Source organism: Camelus ferus, chromosome 4 (assembly GCF_009834535.1).
Source record: "Camelus ferus isolate YT-003-E chromosome 4, BCGSAC_Cfer_1.0, whole genome shotgun sequence".
Classification (NCBI taxonomy): Eukaryota; Metazoa; Chordata; class Mammalia; order Artiodactyla; family Camelidae; genus Camelus; species Camelus ferus.
In genome coordinates, this window is record NC_045699.1 from 7566012 (window position 1) to 7593344 (window position 27333).

General features: G+C 41.7%; 1 long non-coding RNA gene across 4 annotated transcripts; it reads left to right on the forward strand.

The window, feature by feature from the left end:
• The first annotated feature begins 1205 nt into the window (after nt 1-1205).
• Nucleotides 1206-26275, forward strand: LOC116663041. Of its 4 annotated transcripts, none has more exons than XR_004319062.1 (5): nt 1206-3889; nt 4039-4263; nt 14234-14313; nt 16823-19639; nt 25320-26275. It is a non-coding gene; the product is annotated as an uncharacterized LOC116663041 (long non-coding RNA). The 4 variants fall into 4 exon arrangements; XR_004319063.1 differs by lacking the exon at nt 25320-26275 and adding an exon at nt 22101-23591; XR_004319064.1 differs by lacking the exon at nt 25320-26275 and having other exon boundaries at nt 16823-18776; nt 19539-20891.
• Nucleotides 26276-27333: the final 1058 nt, after the last annotated feature.

Here is a 27333-nt window from a genome sequence, read left to right on the forward strand (position 1 = left end):
CCTAGGGACAGACTGTGGAATGCCATAGCCAGGTGCGAACTCAAGGAACAGTCCCTGGCCCCAGTCTCCTACTTCAGGCATGTAAAGAATATATATATATATATATAAATATATTGACTTTCTACCAGGCAGACCCTGGGAAACCCAAGCCCTTCCCAGAGATGGAGGACGTAGGTGAGCCTGCTCAGATATCACCGCACGAGCGGGGTGAGAGACGGACCAGCCCTCCTGCTTGTTGGCTCTGCCCGGCTTCCTCCGGATAGTCCTCACACTCGTCTTGGCTCTTTGGCTTCTGGTTTTACTCAAGCCCCTGCCTTAGGCCTCGCTTTCCTTGTTTTTGTGTATAATTTATTAATCCATGAAAAGCCTTGAAGGGAAGGAAAAGGGAGATGGTTGCTGAGTAGAGGAATGTGCAGTGTATCTCGCCTTGATGTTCCTGTGGTTCATTGGCTCCTTGAAGGAACTACAACTGCTAGCGTGCCTAGCATGCACGAGGTCCTGGGTTCAATCCCCAAGCTGGTACGTAGGTCCTGAAAGCGTAGGGGAAGCAGCCAAGTTCTGGCTGAACCACTGCCCTTTTATATGCAGGGCTTACACTAGCATCTCAGGAGAAATGACTCTAACAATCTGTGTACTTCTGACGACTCTTCCTCCTTGTTTCCAACACTCATTAGGGTCCTTTCCTGCTCCCTGTCGACCTCAGTGCTCTGCGTCTCTTCGTTTGCTCTCCTCTGCCCGCTGCGGCCCCTGCAGGGTCCACTCCAGCCCGTTAGCCAGACTCACCCAGGTTCCTATGTGGAGGATGCCTTTCCATGAGATGAACGCTGTGGGCTCCCTCTTAGTTTACAAAGCTTCAGGAAACACAGGGGAAGAAAGAGATTTGGGTTCATCAAAGGTTTATTCTGTCCATGAAGCATCTCTAAGTAACTGAAGGTTAAAAAGGCCACCACATGATTCTTTGAAAATATGATTCTTTGCAGGAAGACAATTCCTGGACCTAAAGGACCTGGAATGGAGGTACTACAAGGGGATTGCGAAGTGGAAGCGCCATACTGCAGATTCACGTATAAAAATTAAATACGACAGTGAGAAGAGATTTGTGAAGAGCCAGCAGATGCCTCGTGCTGCTTCCCCGCCTCTAGTTCAAAAGTCTTTGGTCATTTATCCTCAGGTCGATTACCCAAAAAAGGAAGGTTCTTCTTAAATGGAATATGTAGTTGTATTAAAATATCTCGGATCTAGATCGTGATTTTGAGAGCAATGAATTTATACATGAGAAGAAGCAGTGGCACCATGGAACTTAGGGACAATCTATGCAAATACACCTGTAAGGTCCACTATGAAACCATTATTATGGAGTGAAAGATCCAAATTGACCTGCTAATGTAAGACCCAGTTTGGATCAGTGAAACCCATCTGGACTAAGGCTGAGGCAATTCTAGATCATACAAAAAGAAAGGGTGCATGTGAATGAAAACTCCTGAGCAAGAAGAGCTCTTAAAAATATTTTAAGCAGATGAAGAAGTCCGTTATCATAAAAATAGTAGGTAAATTCAACAAATGAGAGAATTAGCACCTGAGGATGTAGAGCTCATTCTGAGAACTTAAAAATAACATGCTGACTGCTCAAAGACATGAGGAAGGAAGTAGCACTCGTGAGACAAGAGCGAGATTGGAAAAAGCACAAATTGGAAAACTTGGAATGAAAAATAGTCTTTGAAAAGAAAATAAGAAGAACCGTCAATAAATGATCTCGATGGCGTACTAGATATATCTGAAAAGAGAGGATTAGTGAGTTGGAAGGTAGCACTGAGAGAGAAGCTTCTAGATCATAGCACAGTAAGAAAGGACGAAATTATGAAAGAAGTTAAAGGTAAGGGAGGGTCGGATGAAAAGCTTTGAATTATACCCAGGATAAGCTGCAGAAGAAAAGAGGGAGAATGGAAAAGAGATGATGTTTGAAAATAAAACAGCTGATAATTTTCCAGAAATGAACCACATGAAACGTTGAATTTAAAAATCTCACTGAGGGAGTGGGGTATAGCTCAGTGGTAGAGTGTGTGCCTAGCATGCACGAGGTCCTGGGTTCAATCCCCAGCATCTCCATTAAAAATAAATAAATAAAAATCTCACTGACTAGCAAGAAAATAAAATAAATCTACACCTAGAAAGACTGTAGCAAAACTGGAGGGCATTAAGCAAGAAAGGAAACTAAAATCTCTACAAATGAGAGAAGACTGATTGTATACAAAGAAATGACATATCAACAGTGGAACTACGGCGGTACAGGGGATTGAACCCAGGACCTTGCACATGCTAGGCACGTACTCTACCGCTGAGCTGTAGTACCTTCTGCCCAGACCTTTCATTAATAATCAATGTCAGAGGGTGATGGCGTCACATACTCAAAATGCTGAGGGAAAACAACGATCAATCTAAAATTCTCTAACCAGCCAAACTCTCTTTAAAGAGCAGGGGTAAAATAAACACATTTTAAAACATGTAAGAGCTAAAAATGCTTACTACCCCCAATCTCTCACTGAAAAAACTGCTAGTAAAATATGTACTTTAGCAAGAACTCAGAGGGAGTGCAAGGAATAATGGTGAACAATTCAATTATGAATAATGTAGGTATATGAATGTTTAGATATTAAAATACATTTCTGGATTCTTTTTCCTAGTATTTTACTTAGAAAATTGGCCTGTATATAAGTGAAATTATTCTCTTGTTCCCATTTTTTGCACTGTTTTTTAAAATCATATTCTGGTTCAGGATAGTGGGCGCCTCTGTAGTTCCACTGTCAGTCTGTCATTTCTTTGTATGTAATCCATCCTCTCTCTTTTGTAGATTAGAGTTTCTCACTTAATGCTCTACACTTAAAACTGTAAACTTTTCTTCATGGAAGTTACAACACTTAAAACTGTAAACTTTTCTTCATGGAAGTTACAGTTCCAGAAAACATTTTAAACACTTAGCTACCTTCGTAAAATGAATTGGGGACTTTTCATCCTTTTTACAAGGCCATAGATATCTAAACAATAGGAAAAATATTTATTCTTTACAGTCGAGCTAGAACTCAGCTCGAAAGCCATCTCATCCTGACATCTTTTCTTCTCGCTTTTATTATGAAAGTTTTTAAACACTCATAAAAATAAATAAAATTATATCATAAGCCTGCACATACCCATCATCTAGATTCAGTATTAAGATTTTTATCATACTTGTCTCATCTATGTCTTTGTTTGTATTTGCTGTGTCTGCTGAATTGTTTTGAAGCAAATCTTGGGCCTCATGTCTAAGATATTATCCTTATCTGGTTTGGCTTGCCTCTTGGAAAAAAACATATGGATGTTTACTTTCATAGCCACAATGCCATTATTATACCAAGAAAAAAATGAACAATAATTCCTCAGTACTGTCTATGTTCAAACTCCCCCTTTTTTTTATGCCTCTCAAGTTTCTTTTAATGTAGAGAAATTCCTCATTTTTTTAATGCAATTGACTTACTGAAGAAATAGGTCCATTGCCCTGTAGAAGGTCCCACAATCTAAATCTATATCCTCATGGTGTTATTCAAGTTTTTCTTCTGCCATCCCTATTTCTTGTAAATTGAATGTTTCCTAAAGCCTTGATTAGCTTTAGGGTCCGTTCTTTTTGGAAAGAATACTTCACAAGATGATGCTGCATACTTTAGCTGACTTCACGAATAATATCTGGTTGTCCCTCTTTTAGTGATTATAAGATTGAGTAATGGATTCAGGTGGTGGTGCCTCTGATTACAGTTCCTCATCAACTTTTCATATAATGGCTTCCATCCGTCAGTGATTACGGTCGACATCCTCTACCAGGCTCCCAGTGATCCCCACCTCGTGATATGTACACCCTGATGTAAGTTTACACCCTCTCCTTGAGAGCAGATGGACTTATGACTTGCTTCTATGAACAGAATGCAGCAGAGGTGACAATGTCACTTCAACATTCAGTTACCAAAAAACTGCATTCTATCTTGGATTCCCTCTCTTGTTCTCGCTTGTTAGCTCCCAGGGAAGCCAGCTGCCGTCCTTGAGATGCTTTATGGAGAGGTCCATGTGGCAAATAACTGACATCTCTGGCCAGCTGCCAGCAGGGATCTGAGCTGTGCCAACAGCCACAAGAGTGAGCTTGGAAGCAGATCCTCCCCTTACCAAGCCTTGAGATGACTGCAGACCCGGCTGACACCTTGACTGCAACCTCGTGGGAGACCCTGAGTCAGGGGCACCCCGGTAAGCCATGCCCGGATTCCTGACCCGTGGAAACCGTGGTATAATAAATGTTTGCTGTTTTAAACTGCTACATCTGGGGGGTAATCTGTTACACGGCAATAGGTAACTAATACAATGACCTGTGCCTGGATTAATCGTTTCATTACAGCTTACTCTTTGATGATTTTCTAATTCAATCATTAATTCCACATTTATTATTTGGGAATAATTTGTAAAGAAAAACTTTCCCCCATCAATTAGGGCTATTTAGTTACACTGAAGTACTGTCTGTACAAAAAAGGTGGTTCATTGCTGAAGCTTTCCATCTGAGTCGCCAATTTTCAGATTAAGGAGTGGATGTTCTAGTTACTTCCAAAGACGACCAGAGACATGTTTCTCTCTCTCTCTCTCTTTTTAAATTGAGGTATAGTTGGCTTGCAATGTTGTGTTAATTTCTGGTGGACAACATAGTGATTCAGTTTTATACATATATATTCCTTTTCATATTCTTTTTCTTTGTAGGCTATTACAAGGTATTGAATATAGTTCCCTGTGCTAAACAGTAGGGCCTTGTTATTTATCTATTTTATATATAGTAGTTAGTATCTGCAAATCCCAAACTCCCAATTTATCCCCCACCTTCACCTAGTAACCACAAGTTTGTTTTCTATGTCTGTGAATCTGTTTCTGTTTTGTAAATAAGTTCATTTGTGTCATTGTTTTAGATTCCACTTATAAGTGATCTCATATGGTATTTTTCTTTCTCTTTCTGGCTTACTTCATTTAGAATGACATTCTCCAGGAGCATCCATGTTGCTACAAGTGGCATTATTTTATTCTTTTTTATGGCTGAGTAGTATCCCACTGTATATAGGTACCACATCTTCTTTGTCCAGTCATCTATTGGATGAACATTTAGGTTGCTTCCCTGTCTTAGCTATTGTAAATAGCACTCCTGTGAACATTGGGGTGCATGTATCTTTTCGAATATCTTTTCGAATATGTCTCTTTCTCTTTTTAAATAGCATTGCAGATTTCTCAGTATTTGTTTTGTTTTTCAATAAACTTTTCTCTGAAGTATAATACACAGAAAATCCAAAGCTTGATGAATTATAACAAACTGAACACACCCACGGACCCACCACCCAGATCACAGAACACAGCCAGCCAGCCCTCTCTTGCCCTCTCCTAACCATTACTCCATCCCGCTCCTCCAGAGGCAACCAATATTTACTGTAGGTCAGTTTTGTCTATTTTTGCACTGTTTTATACAAATGTAAACATACAGTATGGACTCTTGTATCTGGCTTCTGTCAGCATTATGTTTATAAGTTTCATCCATGTTTTGTACGTAGGAGTTTTTTTTTTTTTATACTTGATTGATTATTTATTTAGGTTTTCTTTAGTACGTAGGAGTATTTATTTTCATTGCTGTTTTGTATTCGATTGGATGAATATAGCCCGATGTCTTTATTTAGTCTGCTGTTGACGAACATTTGGGCTATTGCAGATAATGTTATTGCAATAATAGTGGCACTTAAACAGTCTTGATTGCTGGAGAAGACTCACAGGACCCCAAATAAGAATGTTTGCCAGTTGCAGTTTATTGCAGGGAAAGGGTTCAATACCACAAAAGCATCCCAGACAACAGCAAGGGGTCCAGAGAGACCAGACCCAAGCTCTCGTTGTCCTCTCTCCATAAGGACCACACTGGACACACTGTTTCTCTCCTGTCAGGAACCAGCATATGCATGGAACGCGTTAGAATGAGCAAGCATGAAATGGAGTCTCAGACGTTCCTTTCTGCATTTTGCCGGTCAAGGTAGCGTATCCCTCCTCTGTAACCAGACTCTGGTAGTCTCATCAAGCCAGGAGTCAATCATCAATATCACTCCTGTAATAAGCAGTGCTGATAAGCTGGTACAAACCACCCTGAAATTTCTTAGACCCATGGTTACAAAGCAACATTATAAATCAACAGGTTTCATGCCTTGATCAGGGGCCGTTGTGATGCAGGAACTTTGTGATGCAAAACTGTTGCTATGAATGGCCATGTTCCTGTCTTTGGATACACGTGTGCATATTTCTCTTGGGTGAAACTGCTGGATTACAGGGTCTGAATATATTCAAGTTCAGTAGATAATGCCAAACATTTTTCCAAACTGGTTGTGCAAATTTACCGCACTACCAACGGAGTATGAGGATTCTCATCATTCTATAAAGCTATATTGTTCCTTTAAATTTTAATCATTCTGGTAGATGTAGCAACATTTCATTGTATTTTTATTAGGATTTCCCTGCTTCCTAGTGAGGTGAACATCTGTTTATATATTTATTGGCCAGTGAGGTATAGTCTGCTGTAAAGTGCAATGCAGATTTCATGCCCGTTTTGCAATTCTGTTGTCCTTTCTTCCTAGTTGATTTGTAGGAAATCTTTACGTATTCTGATTGAGTTCTTTGTTATATATATTCCAAATACCTTTTCCAATTGGCTGGATTGCCTTTTAGTTTTCTTAATGGTACCTTTTGATAAATTCATAATTCTAATATAGTTAGTTGATCAATCTTTTCCTTTAGAGCTAATGCTTTGAGGATCCTGTTTAAGAATTCTTTTTTTTTTTTAATCAGAGGGAGGAAATTAGGTATGTATGTATGTATGTATGTATGTATGTATGTATTTATTTATTTATTTATTTATTTATTTATTTATTTATTTACTTTAATGGAGGTACTGAGGATTGAATCCAGGACCTTGTGCATGCTAAGCACACACACTCTACCACTGAGCTATATCCTCCCCGCAAGAAGTCTTTACTTATCCTAAAATCATGCAGCTACATTATCTTGTCAACACTATGTTTTTATCTTTCATATTTAGGTCTATAATCCACCTGGATTAACTTTTGTATTTGGTAAAGGACGTCCAAAAAATGGTGGGATGCAGCTGAAAGGTGTGCTTCAAGGGAAAATTATAAACCTTAAATATCTGAGTTAGAAAAGAAGAAAGCTGAAAATCAACTACTTAACGTTAAGCCAAAGTTAGAAAAAAAAATGGTTTCTAATTTTCGGTGTGATATCTCTTTGAATTGTTTAAGATTATTTACCAATTTTGCTTTTAAGTAACTGTTTAGAACTGTATTTTTTAGTCCCTAAATAGATGGGTATTTTCCATTATAGTTTTGTTATTGATTTCCAGCTCAATTCCACTGTGATCAGAGAACATATTTTGCATGATTTGCATGCTATGAAATGTGCTTTATGGGTTAGCGTATAGTTAATTTTGGTAAATGTTTTGTGTGTACTTGGACAGACTGTATATCCCATAATTATTGGGTCGAGTTTTTTTTCGTCGTGTCATTCAATAGATCTAATTTTTGTTCGTTAGTTACTGAGAGGAGGGGTATGTTTAAATCTCCCATTTTGATTCCAGAAGCGTTTGCTTTTATTTTTGGTTGTATTAATTTTTTTTCTTCATGTGTATGACTCTGATATTCAGGGCATACAATTTAGAAATCTGTTGTATTTTTGACGAACAAAACTTTTACAATTAATAAGTAATCCTCTTTATCTTTAATGATGCTTCTTACCTTAAAATTGACTTTGTCTGATATTAAGATAACTATACCAACTTTCTGTGAGTAAATGTTTAGATGGTAGATCTTTTTCCTTCCTTTTCCATTCAGCCTTTGTGTATTCTTAATCTTAGTTTATGTCTCTTGTAAGCAGCATGTCATTGGAATTTTTTTTTAATCCAGATTGGCAATCTTTGGCTTTTAATTGAAGTATTTATTTCATTGGTACCAATTATCAATTATTCATTGATATTATTAATTATCGACATACACAGTTTAAATCTAACATCTTACTATTTGCTCTCTGTCTTTCCCACCTAAACTAAATGATTTTTTCTTGATTTTCTTGTCTGCTTTTGGATTGATTAATTTTTTATTATTCCTTTCTCCTCCTCTAATTGCGTGTTGGTGGTACATTATCTTCCTATTCTTTCCGTGAATACCCTAGGTATTACAGCAAATATCCTGAACTTAAAACCAATGTGTATTAGTTCTTTTACCACATCTCAGACATGTTACCACCTTAGGGCCCTCTAACTCCATTTACCTCCATCCCAACTTCTGTGCTGTTGTTTTCCTGTATTTTAATTCTGTAGACACCACCCCCTAACATTTTTAGGATTCAGAGAAGTACAAATGGAGACTGATGCACTGTATTTCTAGATGCACTGGCTTAAAGTAGAAATCGCATTAACAAACTGCCAATAAAATGTGTGCTATTTTCCCTTCATTTATCAGTAGTGACAATTTAGAAGACCAGGTTCAAATTTATAATTCTAAATTCAAACGTAGGATTCCTCAGGGTTGCATGCTGGAAATAGTGGCACAGAAGAGCTGACCTCCAGTTCCTGGTCCTCCTTCTCCTCCCACCTCCAGCTCCTTGCCCCACATCCACCTCCAACACGGGGGCGCCTCATGCACGTGTGTTCCAACACCCTAGCTCTGTAGATACCTGCTACTGACAGCCTCCACATGTCCACCACTAGGTCCTCAGATGTGCTCCAGCTGTAGGGTCCTTCCTTAGGAGGGTGGAGCCAGGCTCAGGGCCCACACAGGCCTGGAAGGATGATGAGATCCATTTGCGTGGGGGAGTTCTGAGGTCCAGATATCCAAACTGTAGTCTAGATGGAGCTACATAGGTTCCAGATAGGCACGTGCCCTTGCCCTCTGGACTCCTTACCCTATGGCATGGCGGAAGGATGACCAGGTACAGGGCCCAGGGAAGGGCACCTGTGGCCCAGCTCTAAGCCTAGTGACTACACACACACACACACACACACACGTGCATGTGTATGTACATATATATATGTATGTCCCCACAAGACATAATTCTATAAAGCTTTATACAGTTAATATTCACTTAGATTTACCTACATTTTCATCTTTTCTATTGTTCTTCATTCTTGCTGCATCTCCAAGTTTCTATCTGACTTAATTTTCTTTCTGCGTGGAGGACAATCTTCAATATTTCCTTTAAAGCAGATATCCCAGCAATGAATTTTCTCTCTCTCTCTCTCTGTCTCTTTTTTTTGTACAAAGATGTCTCTATTTCCCTTTCATGTTTGAAGGGCACGCTCCCTGGATGTAGACTGCTAGGTCAGAAGTTACTCTCTTTCTGCTCTTTGAAGACGCCATTGCATCTTTGCTGTCCACTTTGTCTCTTTGGAGTATTCAGCTGTTCGTATTACTGCTTTAACTTTGAAGAACACATAGACAATAATTGAGACGGTCGGAACCCAATTGTTCACAACAGGCAGAAGATTTGAGCAGGCCTTTTACCAAAGATGACACATCAGACATTGTGGGAATTTCATCAAATTTGGTTGATATGCAGGCTTGTGGTAAGACCACCCTTTGACCCTAAGTGATCCACTTAAGCTCTCTGGATCTCATTACCCTACCTGTGAAATGCGGATAACATTCCAGAGGCTTAAATGATTCAATTTAATGCGAAGTGCCCAGAAGAGCGCCCGCCAGGCACGGAGTACACACTTAAGAAATGGGAGACAGCTTTGAGTTAGTGTGATTGTCGCTAGTATCATGAATAGTGTTAACAGTAGTACCAGCACAGGTTGCTGTGCTGAGAAGTCTCCTCCTGGTTTTGGCTTCTGTAATATTTGGGAACAAATTTCAGGATGGCAGGTAGCAACTGCAAGACGAACTGCCTCTTTTTGGGTTACCATTACTGCTGGATTTATTTTCATCAATATTTCTCCTCGTTCCCTAGACCATTGGTTTTTTTTTTTTTTTTTCCTATTATGTGTTGATTTAGGATTGCGTTTGGTTACAAGTAAGAGGATGCTTAGATGCCAGAACCTAAAAAACATAAAGGCTTTGTCCATTGCATCTGACAAGATGTCCAGAGGTCAGCAGAACCCAGATGCATCAGCCTCCTGGGCTGTCTTTCCCTTCCTTCAGTCTTTAATTGTGGTTTTCATTCACGTGGCTTTGGGGGCTGCTATACCAGTGGGCATTGCATCAACGTTTGAAGCAGGAAGAATGGGAAAGAATGAAAAGATATCTGTCACAAGTTTCTTTTTTTTTATTCTGGAAGGGAAGCTTTTACTCTCAGAATTCTAGATACACACTATTAACCAGTACCATATAAGGTGACCATCCCTAGGGAATATCCCTATGGAATGAAGTTTTTTTTTTTTTTAATATTCATTTTCTTATTCTGTTCTGGGGGAAGGCAATTATTTATTTATTTTAATGCAAGTACTGGGGATTGAACCCAGGACCTTGTGCATGCTAGGCGCACACTCTACCCCCCCTGAGCTCTACCACATATAGTTCCGTTAGAAAGGGAATAAGTGGGGGTGGATAGTTCAGATTGGGTACCCAGCAGTGTCAACAATGAGGGTGTAACTAAAGTCCACAAAATCCTGATTCCCAATCCGTTTATATCCTGTGACCTCATCTCATGCCCGGTGCCTCCCAGCCACCACAGTCTGGCCACACTGCCTTCTTCTAGTCCTTTCAATTCACCAGGCTGCTTCCTGCCCTGGGATGCTGGCACTGAGCCTTCTGCCCCGATGCATCTTCCTGAATCTCTTGTGGCTGCTGCCTCCTCCTGTGTCATATGCCAGATTCTAAAGCCCCGCCTCAGAGAGGACTTCCTGGCCAGCTAGTCCACTGCGTCGCTCTCTCACACACCATCCCGTCTTAATTCTCTGCTTCGTATATAGTGTGTAATCATGTAGCTGTCTGATTACCTACATTTTATATGGTTTTTGGTCCACTATTTGATACGTATTGGTCTGTCTTTCCCAATAGGAATCTTGTCATTCTGTTTGTTGTCGTTTCTCCAGTGTCTGGAGCACTTCTCAACACATAATAAACCCTCAATAATTATTTGTGGAATGAATAAAATAATCCTTGACATTTATTGAATGAATGAGAGCATCGCTATGGAATAGACCTTTTCCCTTCGCTACAAAACACACTTTCTCTCCTTGTAATCATTTCTCCAGAAATTTTCTAGAGAAAACAAAATTTCTGCAGCTTTTGGCATGCCCCCAAGTGTGACCACTAACTCTGTAGCGTCAGATAGGATGACGTACTCGTGTGCTGAGTTACTCTGAAAGGTGATTTTTTTAATCAGTCTCCGAGCAATCAATATGCTTCACTATTGAAAATGAGGCCTGTGAACTCAGTCCTGTTCAGGGCAGTGAACAGATGAGTTTCTTTGTTCTCGACATCAAAGTCCCTTCTCTGCCAGGGCTCTCAGTGATATTATCATTGTATTATCATTGCCGTCACTTGAACTTTTCCCACTTGTGATAAATTGCCTCCACATTTAATGAATCATGAAATTGAGAATCTATTGTGCCAATTTTGTCCCTGATTTCCCTCTAATTTGTATCTGTTTCTAGAATAGTAATGAAATCAGCGTAAATCAAATTAAAAAAAATCAGATTAGGGGCTGCAGATACACGTGAGTTTCATTAAAAGAGTATGTAACATAATCAGAATTCTGGGATAATCAAAATGTAATAATCTGCAAAATTACCATGGGAAAATTACTGTTTGAATGATACAATCAGATGATGAAAAGAAGCATAATAGTTCTGAATTCATATGACTTCCTATTAAGAAATGATTATTAAGGGAAAATGGGCCGGTTAAAAAGGAACTGCTGGGGTTTCTTACCAGGCCCCCAAAGAAAACAAATAATCAGGTTACTGTCGTGTCTGAAAATAGAACAGACATTGTGATCTTGGGAGAGGGAGTTATTCATCTTGTCATAGAGGCAGAGGGTGGTAATGAACCAGACCTTGTGGTGACACTGATTAAAGCATTTGGAAAATACACGGAGAGAAGGCAGAAAGGGAGAAAAGGAAGACAACAAAACCAACTTGAGCTCAGCTCAGCCTCAGGGCTCTCAGAACACAGAACAGCCTGGCACAGGGGGCTTTAGACATGTGATGTGGGGACTTAATTAGATGTTTCCTCCCACAGCGCCCCCTAAAATGCCCTGGCACTTATGTAACTCTGCCTAACAGCATGGCTTTTTTGGTGTACCCTCATGGTCTCTAAGCGCTGGTGAGAATGATGATTATTTGTTTAGGTTTTACTATTTGTAAACAGAATCTCCCATTTGTCGTTTCACTTGAGACACTGCATTGAGAACTTTGCTGCTTATTCAAACAAATACGCTAGGAGATGAACACAGTATTTTATTCGCTTATATTTTTTCCACTCCCTGTAACTAAGAGAGGACCACCTCCATCCCTGACTCTTCTCAGAGGGAAAGAAAAAAATCTGCTCCAAGTTGAATTGTTGGCTTCACCCAGGCAGAGAAGCAGCTGCCAGATGCTCTCACCTTACAAAGAAAGGAGGAAATTTCAGTTCTCATGACTAGATATTCCATTGAAGTCAAACATTCTAGTTTCAATTTTAAAAGAGATGATGTGGTATAAAGCAGTAGCAGTGGGGGTGTGACTCAGGACAGCTTTCTGGAGGGTAAGTCGGTAATAGATATGGCGGGCTTTTACAATGTACGGACTCGGAAGGTCGCTCTCCAAAAACATGGAAATGCAGATATAAACACAGGAGATGGGTTAAACACACTCACACTCCTTAAAGGGAGAGGTTCACAGCTATAAAATGTGAAAGGTATCTATGTATCTATGTGCTGATAAAGAGTGATTTCTGGAAGATACTCTTAATTGAAAAAAGCAAAGGGCAAGATATATATATATATTTTTTTACTATATATATATATCCATTTTGTATAAAAAAAATACATGTATATGCTTATCCTTTTTAAACAAAAACCTAGCGGGATTAACCAGAAATCAATAAAGTTGATTCCTTACGAGCGATAAGGAGATGCAGGGTTGAGGGATATGAAAGAGATGACGTCATTCTATCCCTTTATACACAGTTCTGACTTTTGGGAACATATTAGTGTTCTATGTATGCATGAAATAAAACGAACAGAGATGAGAAAGAAAGCGAAAATGTATAAAGCAAAGGAAACTGGGAAAACACAAACCCAACTGTAAATCCAATGAACACCGGTAACTACTGAAGGGGAGAAAGAAAGAATCGTTGGGACATGTACACGCAGTCTCTGGCAGTGTGGGAGGAAACTGCAAACACTCTGAGGGCTTTTAGGTAGATCTGGCTTTGCAGTGGTGTGGAAGAAGCAATTCTGAAACGACTTGAGATGTGTGATAGGATTGAACACAACTGTAAATGTGTTGATGTTTTGGAAGCCCGGATTCCCGCTGTGGAAGAGAGGACTTACAAGTACGAGAAGGAGGTTGCGGGGCAAGAAAGACCCCTGGGGGGAGGGGTTGGAATTGGAGGTGTCAGTGTGAACTCGTGATTTCTAAAGTATGTAGTGAATCCTCGTTATTGGAGGATTCCTCCTCTCGCTGACATTTTTCATGACCCCCCGAATCAGTACGTGCACCAGTTTTGTGGCCCTTTGCAGACTCGTGCAGGGTGACTCCCACGTTCCCAGCTGAGGGTGAACAAAGCAGGGCTCTGCCTTCTTGTCTCGGCTCTCATATTGTAAATGTGTCAATTCCCCAGGCTATTCGGTGCCACGCTTCCCCCATTTTTAGGCTTTTTCTTGGTGATTTTGCTGTTTAAAAAAAAAAAAGCCCCCAAGTGTAGTGCCAAAGAGCTGTCTAATGTCCCCAAGCACAAGAAAGCTGTGATGCGATTTATGGAGAAATACATAAATAAGGCAAACCTAGTTCAGGCATGGAAATACGGTGCTATTGGCCGCAAACTCGATGTTAATGAATCAGCAGTATATCCTAAGAAGGTGTCTTTAAACAAACACACATAAAGCAGAGTTATGTACTGATCAGTTGATGGGAAATGTTGTGACCTAACCCTGTATTTGCCCTCTCGCCAATGGATCAGTGCTTTCTAATTCAGTGTTTGTGCCCATTTTGCAGAACAAATAAGGAGAATTGGGATGAGAAGATTGGCTGTATGTGTATAGACCTGCACATTTGCACATTGCAGAGGCATGGAGGTAGGTCTATTTGCATGTATGTTTATTACATGTATATACACTGTACATACACTGTACATGCATAGATTTCCTGGTTCTGACTGCTGAAGGGCCCGGCAGCAAAAACATCCCAGTAGCAACGAGCACTCCCAGCATCCAGATACTGGTCTCTCATAGCATTTCCCACTAAAAAGAACCAGGGATCCTTGGTAAAATGGCTGATTCCAGGGCTGGGCAGGGTGGCTGCGTGGGTATAAGACGAGCCTGGAACATCTTATCATGCAAGATAGTAGGGAGATGCTCAAAACGAAAAAACACTGCACCCAACAACGGCAGAATGCCCTTTTTTTCCCCAAGGGCCCACATAGTGTTCACCAAGATAGGCCATATCCTGGCCAGAAAACAAATTTTTTAAAAATAGAAATTATACAGAGTATGTTCTCAGACCTCAGTAGGATCAAACTAGAAATCAGCAATACAAAGACAACAAAAAAATCTCCGCTTGGAAGTTAGTCAGTCCACTTCTAACTTACAGCACGGGTCAGAAAGGAAGTCTCGAAGGACATAAATGGTATGCCTCACCAAGGCATTTGACCAGAGCTCATAGTCTGTTACCGAGCCCTGTGTCTTATCCATCAGGACACGTGAGTTTTGATGTGAACAAGGGGAAATAGGTCTGAGGATGGACTCCTGTCTGCAGCAAGTACACCAAGGAAGCCATGGGTGAAAGGACGCCATTTTTCCTGGGACAATTCTTTCTACTGCCGTATTTTTTCAAGAACAAATGTGGGGAGGGGTGTGCACGAGGTCCTGGGTTCAATTCCCAGTACCTCCATTTAGAAAAAATTTAAATAAGTAAATAAATAAATAAACCTAATTATCTTCCCCTTCCAAGGGGAAAAAAAAAAAGAATGGATGTGACACTTGATTTTATTTTTACTGAGATGAAATTTACATAACAAAAGTAACCATTTTCAGGTGCACAATTCAATGTCATTTAATACATTCACAATCTTGTGCAACCACTACCTCTATCTAGTTCTGAAATATTTTCATCACCCCAAAGGAAACCCTGTATGTGTTAAGCTATTCTAACTGTCCCCTCAGCCCCTGGCAACCACCAATATGCTTAGCATCTCTACGGCTTTACCTATGCTTATAAATGAACCAGAATATATGACTCCCAATTCTGAAATGTGATAGTTTTTCTAAACATCAGAAGGGAAAGATCAAAGAAGGGCAGGTAGAATTTATGTAAATATACATCTGTGATGACTCAGTTGTAGACATCTGCCCAGTTCCCATCAACCCACTTTTCTTTGTGAGGTTCCTCCACAGGACACAGCAGCCATATTTGCACCTGAGCCCTGGGCCCTGGCCTCAGTCGTCTGGACTAAGGGTAGGCACCAGATTCATAGCAGGCAGATCAGATTTTCTCCACTGGATGCTCCATATTGGGCTGACACTTCAGTTCAGGGCGTGTGATTCTTTGGACCAGGGGTGCAATAAATCCAGAAGCTCAAGGGAGCCATTTTCAACCAGATGCCCACAACAGAAAGAAAATGAATGAATTGTTTACACTCCATTTTTCCATAAAATTTATTCAGGTATTTGAAATAGACACATTTTTTAAACATTTTTTTTATTGAGTTATAGTCATTTTACAATGTTGTGTCAAATTCCAGTGTAGAGCACAATTTTTCAGTTATACATGAACATACCTTCGTTGTCACATTCTCTTTCCCTGTGAGCCACCACAAGATCCTGTATATATTTCCCTGTACTACACAGTACAATCTTGTTTATCTATTCTACTTTTTGAAATCCCAGTCTGTCCCTTCCCACCCACCATCCCCCTGGCAACCACAAGTTTGTATTCTATGTCTATGAATCTGTTTCTGTTTTGTATTTATGTTTTTTTTTTCCTAGATTCCGCATATGAGCGATCTCATATGGTATTTTTCTTTCTCTTTCTGGCTTGCTTCACTTAAAATGACATTCTCCAGGAACATCCATGTTGCTGCAAATAGTGTTATGTTGTCGGTTTTTATGGCTGAATAGTATTCCATTGTATAAATACACCACATCTTCTTTATCCAGCCATCTGTTGATGGACATTTAGGCTGTTTCCATGTCTTGGCTATTGTAAATAGTGCTGCTATGAACATTGGGGTGCAGGTGTCATTTTCAAGCAGGGTTCCTTCTGGATATATGCCCAGGAAATAAGTTATACACATTTTAATTGTCCATTTATATTCTGTGCAATAAAATAGCAATATGAACATGAATCCCAATAAATTAAAAATTAATGATCATAATACTAAAAGCATTCATGCTCTTAGTCTAGTATGTTTAATATTATTTTCTAGATTTATATGTGCCCCTGACAAGTTACAAGTAATAGTTTAGGGCAAAAAAAAAATGAATCTTTTAAAACATACCTGAGCTTGCTATTTTAATGATTCTATGATACTGTGAACGCTTCTGCTACAAACAAGTTTGTCCACCTTTAACATTTTTTTTAAAAAAGATTCTTGAAATTTACACACCTGTGAAATGAGGATTCTGAAGGTTGGAATTGGATACGTCCCCTGCGTGCTATTGCCCCCTAGTGGCTGATGACAAGAACCCAACTGTGAGTGCGGGCCTGCCCAGTCACGTGACCCAAGCAGCCTAGCCCTCCCACCCCCGGAAGGTAAACTCCGCCTGCCCCCCAGGGGACTCCGAAGAAAATCTTGCTCCCGTAGGCCCGACTTCTCTCCCAAGATTCCCCAGGGCTGAGGGCTCTAAATTGGGAAAGTGACAAGGAAGCCTGTGGATTCACTCAGGAGGAGGTTCCCAAAACATCTCATGTGACTGTCATGTCATGGATGAAATGCTTTCCACCTCACCTGGCAAAGTCCAGGGCAAAGCGAAAACTGCTGAGTCTCCGGCTAAGGATTCCGGCGAGCTCCCACCTTGCGCGAACGGAGAGGCTGTGGCAGGTACAAAGATACTGGGAGTCCGCCGTCTCCACGAGTTACCTTGGGGGAGTGCCCCAGTTTCTCTGGGTCTGGGTTCCGTCTTCAAAAATCCTGCCCTGCCAGATTTGCCCCAATCTACCAGGCCTGGCACGAATAATCCCTTACCCTGCAACGTGCCCGGAGCGCTCTGTAAACTCTTTTTCAGCTCCTACACCCGGCATGAATTCAGAAGCTCAGAGCTTCTGAACGGAAAGTACTGTCTCCATCCCTCTGATCACTCTGTGGGACTGTCCTCGCATATGATAAAAACTGAGGTGGTCGCCACTGTCCGAAACTTCTCTGCAGTTCCTCCAGCTTTTGTCCTCTAAAGAAAAGTGCCCAGCCAATGAGACAGTATGCAATCCACAGTGAGAAAGGGGCTGCCTGGTTCTGGACCCTGGATGAGTCACTTCACATCTTTGGATCAGTTTTCTCACCAGGTAAGTGAACAGGTTGGGTGACAGATTCTCCAAGACTGTTATTTGAGTTCTGTGATTAACTGAATATATTCCCCTCTAATTCAGGGTTATCTAAGTCTGCATTGACCACCTCCCTTTTCTCTCTTATTTTCATCCTTCCATTAAAAAAAAAAAGTCACCCTTGTGAAGCTGGAATGAACCATGTGGCTTTGGATTAGAGTCAGACATCATTATGAACTCATAGTTAGCTTTGTATATACAAACGGGTGGATTCAGAGAGAATTACAGGTAAGTGGGGGCTAGCACCCATACATGTATTTCCCAGCTCTGTTCAGTGAAAGGCCTAAGAGCAAATTATTAGGCCTAATTATTATTAGGGAAATGCAAATAAAAACCACAATCTCTTAACAGATGAGAAACCAAAACCCAGCAAGGTAAGCAGAGAGAAAAGTCAAGTGTCAAAACCGGCCCCTCTGAATCCAAAGTTGAGTGTTTTTTCTTTCTAAAGCACACTGCCCCAACTTGAGTTGAATGCAATATGCTTTGTGGACCTCGTTCAGATTTTACTTATTAATATTTTCCATCACTTGTTTAACAGTAACTTCTTGATCATTCTTGTTCTTTCTTTCCTTTCTTTCTTTCATCCTTATAATTACTTTGACCCGAAAAGGATTTTAGACTGAAATGCCTACCATGACAGAAGCATTCTTTTTTTAAAAAATGCAATGCATTTGTTTGGGATTTTTTTGGGGGGGGGATTAGGTTTATTTTATTTATGTATTTTTTTTCAGTGGAGGTACTGGGGATTGAACCCAGGACCTCATGCACACTAAGCTTGCACTCTCCCACTGAGCTATACCCTCCCCTGGAAGGAGGCATTCTAACGGACGCTGGGAGGCGGAAGGGGTCCAGCAGCTTCCCTGACTTCAGTAGGAACAGCTGACGCAGGCAGGTGTGGCCCGTGTCAACGCAGTTACTGAAGCAGGGGCGGTATAACGCCGTCATTGCATAGATCCTGAGAGGCTGCCCGGAGGTGGAGATGTTTAAGCCTCATCTCAGAAAGGTAAGTGGGCATTTCTCAAGTATTTGGGGCCGCAGGAAGGAGGGTGTTCCTAGCAGAGGCGCAGGAGGTATAAGGGACAGGAGCAGTAAACTTTCATCCTTACAGTGATGTTTGCTATGCTCTCTAGATAAAACGTTTTTCTAACTCCATCAGTTCATCAGTTATCATACCACATCTCACATTCTGCTAAATGCTGATGCTTGTATAGATCCTCTTTCAAAAAAGAGTCATGGATTCAGCTCCTCCAATACGGGATCCACTCCCTTTAATAAATTGGCTACAGGTTCTAAACACTCAGGGCACACCGTGGTAACAGGCACTCTGCCTCATTCCACAAACCTGTGTTGATGCCCATGGGCCACGCACCGAGTGAGGTGCTGATGCAGAATCAAAGATGAAGATGAGGGCACCGAGGGGGCTGGCCTGGCGGAGATAGGAGACACCTGCCTTCACCCACGAGAAAAGCCCATTAGAAGACTAATTTCAGCTGTTATTGTATCGGTTCAATTACTGTAAATTCCTTGAAGGCAGGAACCATGTCTGCCTGTGCCTGGAAGTCTCTCTGACGCCTCATGCACTCCTCCCTCCATATCTACTGCCAGGTCTTGCCCATTTTACCCAGAAGTATTTTTCAAATGCACCTGTTTCTCTCCGTCTCTATCGCCGCCTCTGTATTGCCAGCCACCATTGGTCCTTCTTGTGGATTTCTGCAGTTGGTCTCCTTGAATCATTTCTAATCCTTCTATAATCCCTCTCATCTAGTGTCCCCACGTCGGCCAGAGTGATCTCTGTAACAAGCAAGCCTCATCGCGGTCAGCTCTCACCCGTGTTCAGAGTCGCTCCGTGCCTTCCAGCTGTTCTTGGTAAAAAGATGTGACCTGTCTCGTCACACCTCCAATGGGAGCAGAGACCTTGAGTCAAGCCTTTTAGAACTCTCTGCTCTCAGCAGTGGGGAAGGAAAACCTAATATGTCATTTGATGTCATTTGATGCTTAAATGCTGTGTCTGCCACAAATTAATATATCACTTATCACTCATCTAGCATCTAGAGACCTTTCCATATCAGCAAATCCAGAGCTGTTTCTTTTTTCTTAATAACCGCATGGTATTATGTTATGCTCGATGTTTCATAATTTGTTTAACCAGCCCCAGTTCCACGTAAGGTGTTTCCAGTGCCATAGTTACACATTTTGTACATAGATCTTATTAGCTTACTATTCTTCACTTAAAAAATTATTTTAGCAGGGGGTGGTTAATAGCTCAGTGGTAAAGCACAGATTTAGCATGCGTGAGGTCCTGGGTTCAATCCCCAGTACCACCAATTTTAAAAACTCTGTAAAAAAAAAAATGTATTTTAGCTCTTCCTGTAAAATTCTGCTTATTCCTACATCTTCCATATAAACTTTTGAATCAGTTTTTGAGCCTTCCTGAAAATTTCTGTTGGAATTGTCAATGAAAATTCAATTAACCATCAAATTAGGAAGGAAAAAAAAAGAGAATTTTATTCAAGCCAAACTGAGGATCATAGCCTGGGAAGCAGATTCTGAGAAAGCTCTGAGAACTGTTCTGCCTGTTAAGAGTCGGAGGCACCGTCATATACATTTTCGAGACAGGATTGTATGTCAAAATGACAAGGTGATATTTTACATAGATTTCACCCAGGATGCTTAATCACGTTAAGGACCTACAGAGCAAGCAGCAAGGCACCATGACCCCTTACAGAGCTGAGAAAGAGTGCATCAGAAGAAAAAAGAAATTGATCTTTACTGCCGAGCAGGCCCTCCTATCTTTGCAGAACTGTGGCTAATGTGTAACGCAGATGCAGACTGCACATCAGGGGGAGAGGGCAGAGGTCCAAATGGACACATAGAGAGAATTTTGTTTAAATCTTTCTTGTCTGCCTTTAAAAGATAAATTTTATTTCATTGGAATCTTGCTCAGAATTGCAATAATTATATAGGTTATATGTAAAAATGAAAAATGAGAACTCGGAATCTGTTTCTGCACAAGAGATTCTATATGAGTTGTGATTTTGCACAAGAAGCCAAAAAAGAAATTGTAAATTATAAGCATAACCCTTCCCCCAAAAGAAAATACAGTTTTATTGCATTGGGAGCCCATTAGGTTATTTAGCTATCAGAAAGGCATCTACTGAGCAGGGCCTGTGTACTGGGACGTAGACAGTGTCTCCGTATTCCAGTGTGTGGACATAATGATAAACATAGAAACACACACACCGAAGCAAAAATGCAGATGGTGAGACTGCTAAGGTAAAGAAAGAAACAGGAAGGGGAGGTGGGACCTGGGAGCTGTTCTTGGTTGGGTGATCCAGGAAGCCCACCTAGAAAGAAATATTTTTTTTTTAATTTATAGTTTTTTAAATTAATTAATTTATTTTTTAATTTAAGCAACTATTTTATTTCATTTTTTTGTTTTTTGGGGGGAGGGGGTTGTAATTAAGTGTACGTATTTATTTTTTATTGGGGATACTGGGGATTAAACCCAGGACCTTGTGCCTGCTAAGCAGACACTCTACCACTGAGCTATACCCTCCCTCCAAGAAACATTTAAACTGAGCTTTGAGTGACCAGAAAGATCCAGCTATGCAGACACTCAAGGGGAGAACGTTTCAGGCAGAAGGAACAGCCAGTGCCAAAGCCCCAGGGCAGGCATGAGATTATCTGCACACGGGGGGTGGGGGGGGGGGGCCTGAGAGCCGGTCTGCAGCTGCCCAGGGGAAGCATGGTGAAGAGGAGATGGAGGTGGGCTCTGTGAAGTCCATCAGGCAGGGAAAGATGAAGACCTGTGATCTCACATGTGGAATCTGAAAGACAAGGAAAACAACAACAACAAAAAAAAACAAGCTCATAGGTAACAGAGAACAGATTGATGGTGACCAGAGGTGGGGGTGGGGATGGGGTGAGATGGGTGAAGGTGGCCAAGAGGTCCAGCCTTGTGGTGGATGAAATAAGTTCTGGGATGTAATGTACAGCATGGGGGCTGTAGTTCGTCATACTCTGTTGCATATTTGAAAATCATCAAGAGTAGATCTTAAAAGCTTTCATCACAAGAAAGAAAATGGAACTATGTGAGGTGATGGATGTTAACCAGACTGGCTTTGGTGGTCATTTATATATATATAAATATGAAACCATATATATATATAAATATATATATGAAACCATCATATTGTTCTCGTTAAACTTATCCACGGTGATATGTCAGTTACGAATAAGCCTGAGTGGGAAGTGAGGAACCTCAGACATCGAGGATCCGCAGGCCAGAGACTCTAACACACAGGGCCCTTTATGTTAAACCCCCCAGGGAGGACCCCAGGCTGCCCTGTGTCTACAGAGATGCTTCACAGCAGCGCAAGTCATCTTCCTCCTGCAGGTCGCCGTTCCCTGGGCCCTTTCCCCTCAGTTCCCCTTTGCAATGTTCAGGTTGAACAGAAAGCAAAGGCTGCCCTGGTGGAACTCATACAGGGAACTCCTGTGAGGATTGTGCAGAGAAGGACTGAGCAACGAGGTCTCGACTAGAAGACACCGGGGGCCCAGTTTCTTTTCTTTCATGCCTGGATCTCAGAAATCAGTGATGGACATCTAGGGGGACCCGTAATGGCTCTAGCCCAAGCCAGGCCTGTTAGAAAACGGAATTTTCACGTCCTACTGCCGGGTTAGCCCCTGTTTATGCTTCTTAGGATAAAACCCAGCTCAGGCATCACCACCTTGAATGGTGTGGGTCGGTGTTCCCATTCTCCGACCGTCCCCCACCCCAGGCTAAAAACCAGTCCCTTTGCTCTGTGACCTTGTGCCACCTCCCCTTAGAGGGGTAGAGTGTTCTCCACTCCAGGGATGCTGGCCTTGACCCTGAAGAGTTGTTCTGGCCGATGATATGTGGGTGGAAGTGTCCTGTGACAGTTCCAAGTCGAGGCCCCAGAGGCACTGCATGTTTCCACCTGTCCTCTTGCATTCCTGCCATTTGCCAGGAGAACATGTCCCGGGGTAGCCACTGATCCAAAGTGGACGAGAAACCTGTGAAGCAGACCCACCCACTGACTTGCAGACCATGAGTGAGAAAAAAAAAAAGAATGATTTGCTCTTGCCAGCCAAGTTTTGGGGTGGTTTGTGATGCAGCATCCTCTGTGAACTCTTCCAGCCCTCCCTCCCCCCAGCCACACGCATCACTCCCTCCTCTGAGCCACCTCCCACGCACACGCGCACACTCACGCTCATCCACTGCATTGGGGCAGCTGTGTGCACATCCGTCTGCTCTGACAGCCAAGCACCTCTTTGCAGCAGGAGCACAATGTGCGGCTTAATAAACTTTTATTGAACTCAAGTGAATTCAGAAAAGCTTATTGAGTTTTGCATTACATCGCAAAATTGCTTTTCTTCCATGTTTCTAATTCCTAACACGTACACCAGCGCTTTATGAGTTGGCTGTGTTATTGGCAACGGACTTCCCTTTCATTCCCCGATGTTTAAGCCTTTACTTGGAGTACCTTCCAGTCGAGCTTGAGTGGGTGCCATTCCTAATTAGGATCAGATATCAGAATATTTCCATTTACTCCATAATTCCACTTTCTTCACAACCCACACATGGTAAAACTATTATAATACAAGGAAGCTAGATTTTGATTATCAATATTGTGTGTTTATTAAGAACATGACTTGCCCTTTGCCAGATTCACTCTATAGAATTTTACCAGGTTTTTCACCTCTGACTATCTGGCTTGCTACCATTAATCCTTTCTCCTTTCCCAAGTTATGATCCTTTCCAAGTCCCAGACCCAAGCCTTTCTCATTCTTACTCTCTTTGCTCCACATTTTTGTAGAGGAGGGAGGAAATCTCTTTTTCTCTCTTCCCACCTTAGGTTCATTGGCTGGTGCCCTCTAAATTAGACTGACAAAAGATCAATTAACAAGAGAAAAGCAAAGACACATTTATTAACACATGCATTATGCGTACACAAAGCACTCGGTGGTAACTCTAAGGGCTGGTTAGGACGTGGGCTTATACCACAGCTTAACAAGAAATTTGTAGAAGTGACAAGACAAACGGAAGGGACTTTGGGCTTCTAGGAGTGGCAAACTGGAAAAGTAAATATATGGGGAAATTGGTGGAAGGTAAGGGCTAGGTAGTAATGTTTACAACCTGGGTTCCTCTAGTGTTGTCTCTGAGCCGATAAGCATCTAGAGTTGTCTCTGTGATTAGGAATTCTGGGAGAGGGAGGAAGGGCAGGAGGTTTCTGTTCTGTCTGCTTTCCCTTAATTGCTTTCAGCCTAAAATAATCCTCATACAAGAGTGGCATATTGCAGAGTGGCATATTCTGGACCTGGTCGCCATCTTTTATCATTTCCCTTCTGCTGCAACCAGAAGACCCGGTCCTTTCCTGGTCCTCTGTCTCCCATGCACCCAACCTGCATCCTCTGCATGGGTCCTCGCCCTCTCCCCCTTTCCCCCTCCCACACCGCAGTTCCCCCTTGGAGCTGTCTCTGCCGGTAGACCCTCGGCTTCCCCAGTGACTCCAGGAAGGGCAAACCTGAATTGCTGCTGCTGCTTCTGAAGCTTGAGTGTTTGGGGAAGAGGAGGCTTTGTGGAAAGGAAGAGAGAACCGCTATGGACAGGCAATAGACAACTGGGGCAAATGTTGGGGAGGAGAGCTGCCCAGTGTTTCAAGAGGTGAGGCGAGGAGCCAGGAGGCTCTGCCCCGAGGCAGTCGTGGTTGAGCTGAGAGATGAAGGACAAGTGGCAGCTTCCCAGGCAGCGGAGGGTGGGCACAGTTCCAGGGTTCGCTGGAGGTACAAGAGGGTGAAAATGCCCTGGTCTGGGGCTCCCTGTGACGTGGGGTACTTTACCCTGGATCTCTGGCCATCGCTACCATCGCCTCAAGCCTGTTTGCCATGAGGAGACCCTCACCCAGGACGCCCTTCTTGCCAAAACCTGTGCCTTTAGGCTCGATACAGGCAAACGTAATTTGCATCCCAGCCCTGCATTCTCAGGTGGGCCCTAAATGCAGTCACTAATATCCTGATCAGAAGGAGACAAGACGGTGACTGGGCACACAGAGAAGGGGAGGTGAAGGTGGAGCCGAGAGGGAGATTTGGTGATGCTGGCCTTGAAGATGGGAGTGTGGTGGCCACAGGCCAAGGGATGCTGGTAACCCCCTCGAAGCTGCAGAAACAAGGACTGGATTGTCCCCTAGAGTCCCAGGAGGGAGCACAGCCCTGCCAGTATGTTAATTTCTGCCCAGTGATGCTGATTTGGGGCTTCTGGTTCCCAGAACTATGAGAGAATAATTTCTGTGGTCTTAAGCTAGCAAGTCTGTGGTAATTTGTTACAGTAGCCATGGGGAAATCAGATTGTCTAAAGCCACGTTCTAATAGCCATGCAATAAAATACCTTTTAACCCATCACAGACGGTCACGTGGAAGGACGCTTGCTGATAGGGAAGATGTTTGCTCACATATTAGGAAGAAACTGCCACCTGCAAGACAGCATGCTTGGTTTTGGCATTTATACGGTCCTCATTATTTGCAGATTCCCTGTTTGTGAATTTGCCTACTTGATGAAATGCATTTGTAACCTCCAGATCGAAGTCATTCGCAGACACGCGTGGAGAGGCCAGAAATGTGAGTTGTCAGATATGCGTGTTCCCAGGTGGGATCAGACAAGATGCCCCTCTGTCATCTTGTTTCAGTCCTCACACTCGTACAAGTGTAGTCTATTTAGTGCCACTTTCTCTGCACTTTTGTGCTCCTTGTGGGTGACTCCGCCGTTTAAAATGGCCCCCAAGTGGAGTGTCGAAGTGCTGACAAGTTGTCCTAAGGGCAAGAAAGCTGTGATGTGTCCCATGGAGAAAATACAGGTGTTTCGTAAGCCTTACTCAGGCATGAGTTATAGTCCTGTTGGCCATGAGTTCAATGTTAGTGAACGAACTACATGTATTTAATAAGTGACCTTTAAACAGAAACATACATAAAACAAGGTTACGTGTTGATCTGTTGGTGAAAAGGTTGTGACCAAAAGGCTCACGGGAACCTAACCCTGTGTTTCCTCTAGGAGCAATGGGTTGGTGGTGACTTTAAAGGACATAACTACTGTGACTTATGAGAATCAACTGTACATCCATTGAAATGAATTTTATATGGTGCATGCATGTACACAAATGCAAAGTCTGAAAGAGTACGTACAGGCATTCAAACAGTGATTATCTCTCGGCAACAAGTAGAAGGATGGTCATTTAAACGTTCTTAATTTTGCCAACCTGCATTTTCTAGTTTTTAAGAAAACAATGACTAAGTATTACCTGAATTGTAACTGTTACAATGGATCCAGTGCATCTTCAAACAAAATGAATTCAACATAGTCAGATTATTTGATCACTTTCACAGTAAAGATGAAAGAATAAAAGAGTAAGAAATCTTTTTTTAAGTCACAATAGGACGTTCAAGCATAGCAGGCTGTTCCCAGCCTTCAATCCACTTCATTCTTCCTTTCCTTTACCTTCGCCCCAGATCTTCCTTGTACGAGCATATCGGGAGGTTTATCATTAACCATTTAAAGCTGATTAAAAATGAACCTGTGATTCAAAACCACATTCTTAATAGGTGAATGGATAAACAAACTGTGATATATCCAGACAATGTAATGTTATTCAAAGATAAGAAGATACAAATATCAAGCCATGAAATGACCTGGAGGGTACCGAAATGCATATTGCTAAGTAAAAAAAGCCCGTCTGAAAAGGCTACATCCTGTATGATTCCAACTAGATGATGTTCTGGAAAAGACAAAACCATGGAGACAGTAAAAAGATCAGTGTTTGCCAGGGGCTTGGAGGGAGGGAGAGGGGAACAGACCGAGCACGGAGGGTTTTTAGGGCAGTGAAGCTACTCTGAAAGATACTGCCAGGGTGGACGCATGTCATTACACGTTTGTCAAAACTCATGGAATTTACAACACCAAAAATGAACTCTAATGTCAACTATGGACTTCAGTTGACGGTACTGTATCAATATTGGCCCATCAAACAAAATGAATTCAATAACAAACGTACTGTATTAACACAAGATGGTGATGACAGGGAACTGGGAGTGGGGAGGGTTATAGGAACTCTTTGCAGTTGACACTCAATTTTTCTGTAAACCCAAAACTGCTCAAAAAAAAAAATAGTCTATTAAAATCAGACCTAAACAATTCATTCAGTTTCTTTCGGAAATTGTAAGGAAATGTGTTGGCTTGTACAGGATAAAAAGGCAGCCATGACTTTTATGCTATCAAAGGCCACTGAGTTTCCCAGTTAAGAACAACAACATAAACTCCACAATATTTTTTCTCTATCTCTGTGGCCAGTTTCTTTCTGGATTGAATATTGGAAGTGAAAACTTCATTTGTTGTTTTATTCCACATTTATAAGATTTTAAAAACAATTTTGTATTTTTATTTTAATTCTTTTTTAAATCAATGTGATTTTGTTTGCCTCACATAGCCATACCACCTTCAAGTATCATTTTTTTTCCTAAGCTAAGATCTCATTGAGGTTACTTGATTT